The sequence below is a fragment of the Harpia harpyja genome, chromosome 8 (genome assembly GCF_026419915.1).
Source record: "Harpia harpyja isolate bHarHar1 chromosome 8, bHarHar1 primary haplotype, whole genome shotgun sequence".
Lineage (NCBI taxonomy): Eukaryota > Metazoa > Chordata > Aves > Accipitriformes > Accipitridae > Harpia > Harpia harpyja.
The window spans coordinates 10,809,129-10,815,128 of NC_068947.1; positions in this window are offsets into that span (position 1 = coordinate 10,809,129).

Sequence of the window (6,000 nt, forward strand, 5' to 3'; positions counted from 1 at the left end):
AGGCTGCTACCTGCAGGGCCCCATGGAGGAAGGCACAGGATGCCAGGGAGGAGGCTGCTAGCAAGGCAGCGATGTGGGCATGGGGCCCACCAGGCCCCCGGGCAGCCTCATTCCAGGAAAATCACGACATTCCTCCAAAAACGGGGGAGAGCAGAGCATAATCGGTAATGGGGGCGGGGGAGGAACATGCCAGATTTCCTTGTTGGTGCCAGGAGCTACATACAAAACTAAAGAAAATAGGTGGAGAGGGAGAGCAGCGTCCGCGCTGCACCTGGGGCAAAGCCCACGCTGCGGGACATTACGTGGGGTGGGGTGGGGGTCAGCAGAGCCGTGTGCCTAGGCTAGGAACGCGGGGACACCCCCTGAGCCCCACAGGAGCTGTTGTCCTGCCACCACAGGCTGGAAGAACTTGAGTGAGTGTCCGCTGCCCTGCTGTGGAGGAGGAGCGGTGCTTGGCCAGGACCCAGCAGGCTGGGCTCTCCCACCGCTTGCAGCAGCAGCGCTGGTGGTAAGGGGGGGGGGGGGATCACGAAGAGGTTGAGCACCCCTGAAAAGATTCAAAAGATTCGGTACGGGGTGAGGTGTGTGCATCCTCGTTTACTTCGGGAAGCCATAAAAACATACTGGAGGGATGGAAGAAGGGAGAAGGCACCTCATAGTGACAGCAGCAGGGAGGGCTCAGCTTCCAGCTTCACCGCTTGGGCAGCAGTGTCGGCGTTTTACAGGTCACTGCCAGCCCCCTCTTGCCATGGGCCTTGTTAAAGCATTAAAATACAATTCCTGCTGCCCCTGCGTGGGGAACGGCAGGGCATTGGGTATACGCAGCAGTTGGGACAAGCGTATGGAGGGTGGAGGTGGGATGGAAAAGGATTTATCGTTAGAGCCCACTGCCTCCCTCCTGTCCTGCCCCCGAGCTCCTGAAGGGCGATGGTTCCTCCCTCGCAGAAGGCAGCATGCTCCGGTTTCTAGCAGGATGGAGCACTGCTCTCAAATGACACGTCCCACAATTTTTTTCTGATGGGAGGTATTTTCAGGCCTGGTTTAAATGTGCACTCTTGCCCAGGATATAGGGAGTGACACGTGGTTTGGGACTGAAGCTGGTGAAAAGGGAGACCCAAGCCAGAACAGGGCTAGGAGAGAGCAATTTAAAAGTAGCAAAGCCCAGGCAATGGTTAATTGATGGGCTAATAGTTAAACAAATGGGCTAAAGCACTAACTCATTTAATTCATGGAGCTGGGATATGCTTGAAAGAACCCCACCTAAAGCCAAGACCCAGCCATTGCCAGAGTCCATGGGAACACTGAAATGTGGTATGTAAGAGTTGGCTGTGATGTACATGCAAAAACTTAAAATCGTTGAAAGGGGCAGAAAGGACACCACAAGGGAAGACCGAAAGAAGTCGAGTAAGATGTGTCCAGTGACACGTGCATGGGTTATCATTTATATTACCCTTCCAGGCAGAGAGAAGATGAACAGGAGTAAAGAATATTCTCAGCCCCTCCCTGCTCCGTACTTTTCAGCACCAAACTGGTGCGAAACTGAGTAGTCCTTTGAGTAAACTGGACATTTCTTGCAGCACTGGTCAGGCACCTTTAGCTTTCAATGCCATATGCCAAGTGCAGTGTGCAGTTCACATCCTGGCTGCTGCTGGAGTTTTAATCTGTTCAATTTTAAGATATGGAAAGTTTAGGGTTTTGAGGTTTGGGGTTTTTTTTCCAGTATATCATTGCCAGTGGGCTGTCCCACAGGCTGGCTGACTTCCACAGCAGTAACTTGAAGGACTGTTCCAGAGCCTGGAGAGGGCTGAGGGGTGGGCAATGGGTGCAACCAGCGTTTGGTCACCTCCTCTCTGCAGGCCAGTTTCAGGTGGGTGCAGAAATGACCTATTTAAGAACCAAAGTGGACCTCAAGAGTGAATTTTGGCTAGTGGAGGATAAATGAGCCACCAGGAATAGCCTCACTTGGGCTGTGAAAAAAGCCAAGGAAAATAACTAGCAGCCAGGCACAGTTGCCACAGGGGGTTTTTTGGGGGGGTGTGAAGTATGGAGGGTTTTTCTGTGGGTAGTAGCACTGGGCAGGGTGTCCAGTGCAACGTGAGACGAGCATCTGCTGCAGTTCAGTTCCAATAGTCCAAGGCTGCCTCGAAGGGCAAATGTCTTCATAGCTGAGGATCTGGAAACATATTCCAGGGGCTCAGAAGCTGCTGGCAGGCTCGGGGCAGACTTATGGCTCTGTATTTGTGTGCAGGACTTTGTTTTGTTCATGAGATGCTGGTGTTATTTCTGCTGTCCTAGATTAAATGCTAATGATTTGGGGACCTATGCGTTGCAAACAGGGCAGCTCTGCTGGCTCCTGTGTTGGGTGTCAGGAGGAAGGAGGAGCGAGGAGATCTGGCTCCGCTGGGCAGTGGAGAGCGAATGATGCCCGCCCTGCTTGTACCCCCTGTCACGTAAAGAGCCTTTTAGTAGCACAACAGCGGTTTGCCCAAAGTCCTGCTGACGGAGGGCTCGGGACAGGGCTGGCCCACGTCCCCTGGGGCTAGATCAGCCTGGGGAGGCCAGTCAGCAGGAGCTGTGAGATACGCTGGAGGGGGTTTAGGGCAGTTGCTCCTTAATATGCGGCCCGGCCTTTTATCTGCTCATGCATCCCAGGCTGATGCAACCCTGAGAGCATTGTGAGAGCACGTGGGAAGGTGAGTTTTTAGGTGGCAAAGTGATCGCGGTTACGCTTGAGGAGGCAGAAGTGCCTGGGCAGATCGGCTTAGCGGTGGTGACACGCAGTCATCAGATAAGGGTGCAGATACCTGATACCTGGCTGGCAGATTTAAAAATAAAAAAATAAAAAAACGGTTTCAGTGACAGGTTGACCGAGTATAATGTTACGGAGAAATGGCAGTGTGGGCTCAGCCCAGTGGTGCCCCATGGGGATGCCATCCCAAGCACTCACGTGGCATGATGTTTTGCAGCAAAATACTGTGCTTTGGCCAAGAACCAGCCTACAGCAGATCATGGGCTGGTGGACACCTTAGGAGAAAAAGACCTCAGCTCCACACAGATTAGGTTTCGTTTATCATTATCTGTCACAGCACTCAAATGCAACAAGAGATTTTGGTATTCCTAAACATGGATGAGGAAATTGCTGTGTTTTTTGTGCACTGTACTGCGTTTGTAACCATGTGGTTGTTAAGTTGCAGCCTGACATGTAAATCCTGCTTCGGCATCTTTCAGCTTTTACCTGTGTGCCCCAGTTAGAAGTTCTGCAGGGTTATCTCTGAGACAGATAACAGCAGAAAGCATTTCCCCTGAAAAAGAAAAATGAAAAGAACAGGGAAAAAAATCACTGTTTTTATGAGAAGTGTCTTAGAGGTGCAAGTATACAGTTTTTTAAAGGTAGGAAGCCAAGAAGAAAAGGAACAAAGTCTAGCAGGGCAAGAGTCTGGGCAGGCAAAAAATTATTTGACAAGTGCTCAGTGATCTGCCCTCAGTTCTGGTTAACAGAGAAACAACGTGTGTGGGGGTAGTTGAATGAAACCTTTGACAAGCCACTTCTTCAGCAGCTACAAAGTAAAAAGCAAAGGTGGAATGAGTTTTCCAGCACTGAACAAAATAAGTTGGCAATTATTGTAAGTGCAACTTCAGTTCCTAATTTTCAAAATCAGTGCAAAATGCTGTTTACAGAGCTCAATGGAGCCTTTAGCAATTATTGCTGTGTTACAAAGAATATCACGGATAATGCTGTCTATGGCTTATTTACACAATTACAAGATGGGAGAACATAAGACAGCGTGTGAATGAAGTGCTGCTGTGTTTGAATAGGTATTTGATTGCCCCACGCACGCCAGGAGCTGGCTATTTCAGTGCTGTCTGGTGTTTCTCCAGCCCACCAGTCCCACTGGTCCCTGCCGGGTAAGAGCCCGAGGCCTGCCACCACAACCCGTGGCTTCCTTCCCTCTGGGCCGTAGCCACGAGATGTTTTGGGTGTGATGCTGGACAATATTAAGCTGTGCATTGATGTGGCGACTGCGCTAGAAAAATCAACTTGGCCTTCAGCACGGAAATGTTCCCAGCCCCTGAGCTGGAGCAAAGGCTGGTCCCCTCCCCACCACCCACCTCCTCTTTCTCAGCACTTCACCCCGGGGGTACTGGGGGTAGCTGTGGCAGCCGCAGCGGAGGTGCTGGATGCTGAAGGAGGGTGCTGGGGCAGCTCAGCACCTTCTCCCCTTGCTGTCCACCACCGGCCGGGTCGATGGGTGCTGCCAGGCAAATGGGGAACATGGAGACCCACGAGGGAAAACACCGAGTTCTGCTGAGAAAAGGTCTTGGGAAGGGATAAGGAGGTTCGGGCTGGCAGATTTTGGCACCTGGAGGGAGGATAGAGGCGTGGAGCATCTTGTCTCACTGTTTCCTTTCCTCCCTGCCAGTGATTACCCACATTTGGCATTTCTGCCTTCAGAGCAAACCCCCAGGGAGCTCACACGCTGCAGGGGCGGTGGATGCAAGGCAGCGGTGGACATATGAGTTAAGAAAGTGGGGTTATCTGTGGCTGGGGAGAAGGGAAGTGCATTTCTTCTCATTTTCCAGGAGCTGGGTGGCGTGTCTGCTTTCAAAAACTTGAAAACACAGAAAAAAAAACTTATATAGAGAGGGAGAGCTGCTCACTGCTCTGTGTCTTTTTTTGTACCTCCTTCCTCCTCCAGTTACTTTGGCAAGCTATTGATCTGCCATAGAAGAAACCCTCCTTCTCTCTATTCTGGCAAATCTCTTTGCTTCTTGAATGTCCTGTATGCTTTATGTGCTCATTTTGGTGATTTTTAGTGGTTGTGCTTATCCTTCTCAAAATGCATGTCACCTTGTCTTGACATTTATTTCCATGCTGTCACTGCCAAGCACCCTTAGCGTAGCCTTTCTGTGTGTTGACGCACTCCTTGTGTCTCAGCCATGCTCATCACCTTCTCTCACTGTATTTAATGCTCAAAGGGGAGCAAGAATTTGGGTTTGAGGAGCAGGTTGGCGTTAGGAGAAACTTCCAAGCCAGAGGGTATGATAAAGCAACTAGCTCAATACTGTACGTAGGTCTGTGCCTGTCACTGACAATGGCAAATCCACCGAGATACAAAAAAAAAATACTTCTTTTTAAAATAGGTATTTATTTGTCTTGTTGCAAGGTGACTCATTTGCTTGGGCTGAGAAAGCATTAAGTGTCTTAAAGTTTTAAAAACTGTGAAGGCTTAATGTGCCTCCAACGCTCCTCCACCTTAGTCCCCGTTACTGAAATGCTGTTTTAAATGTTGGTTTAAGTTGGATTACTCTGTGATTCTTTATTTGGTTTTCTCATGTTTGCCTCTTGCCATGCTATAATGCTCTGACTAGTCGTTGCTTCCCTGCCCCACAGGTCACATCTTTCCCTCCCCTGCCTCCGTCCTTCACCCCCCAAGTTAGTGACCTGAAAATCTATATGCTTCATCCTCACTTCTTCAGCTGGAGCTGTATGGTCTTTCCACACACACACATGCACAGTCGTGTTTCCCCATCTCTGCTTCAGCCTGCACATCTCCCCCCCATGGGAGGCTGCTGCCTGCCCATGCCAGGCTGGGCTTCGTGCCCCCTTGCACCACGCTCCCCTGCCTGGGACGTCCTCCCCACGTCAGAGAGCATCTCGCTCCTCTTGCTGATCATCTCTGGGTGCTCCTGACCAAAGCAAAGTTCTCTTTCGTTTCAGTTCAGAAAACACAAAGGTCTCCATTTCTGGAATGAGTAATTGCCCCTTAGCAAGAAGGCTGGGGTCTCTGCGGTCCTCCTGGAGAAATGACTCAACTTCAGTAAACATAAGGGAGTGAGGATGGTTAGAATTAAAAAACAGCCTTACAGCCACAGATGAAGCTATTTTGGGTAAGATGTCAAGAGAGCACGATCATGGTAGTTAATCTAAGAAAAAAACCTAAGAAGGACACAAGGAGACGGGAGGAGGGACAGGTTCCTGAGCTACCCAGGTTTCACCTG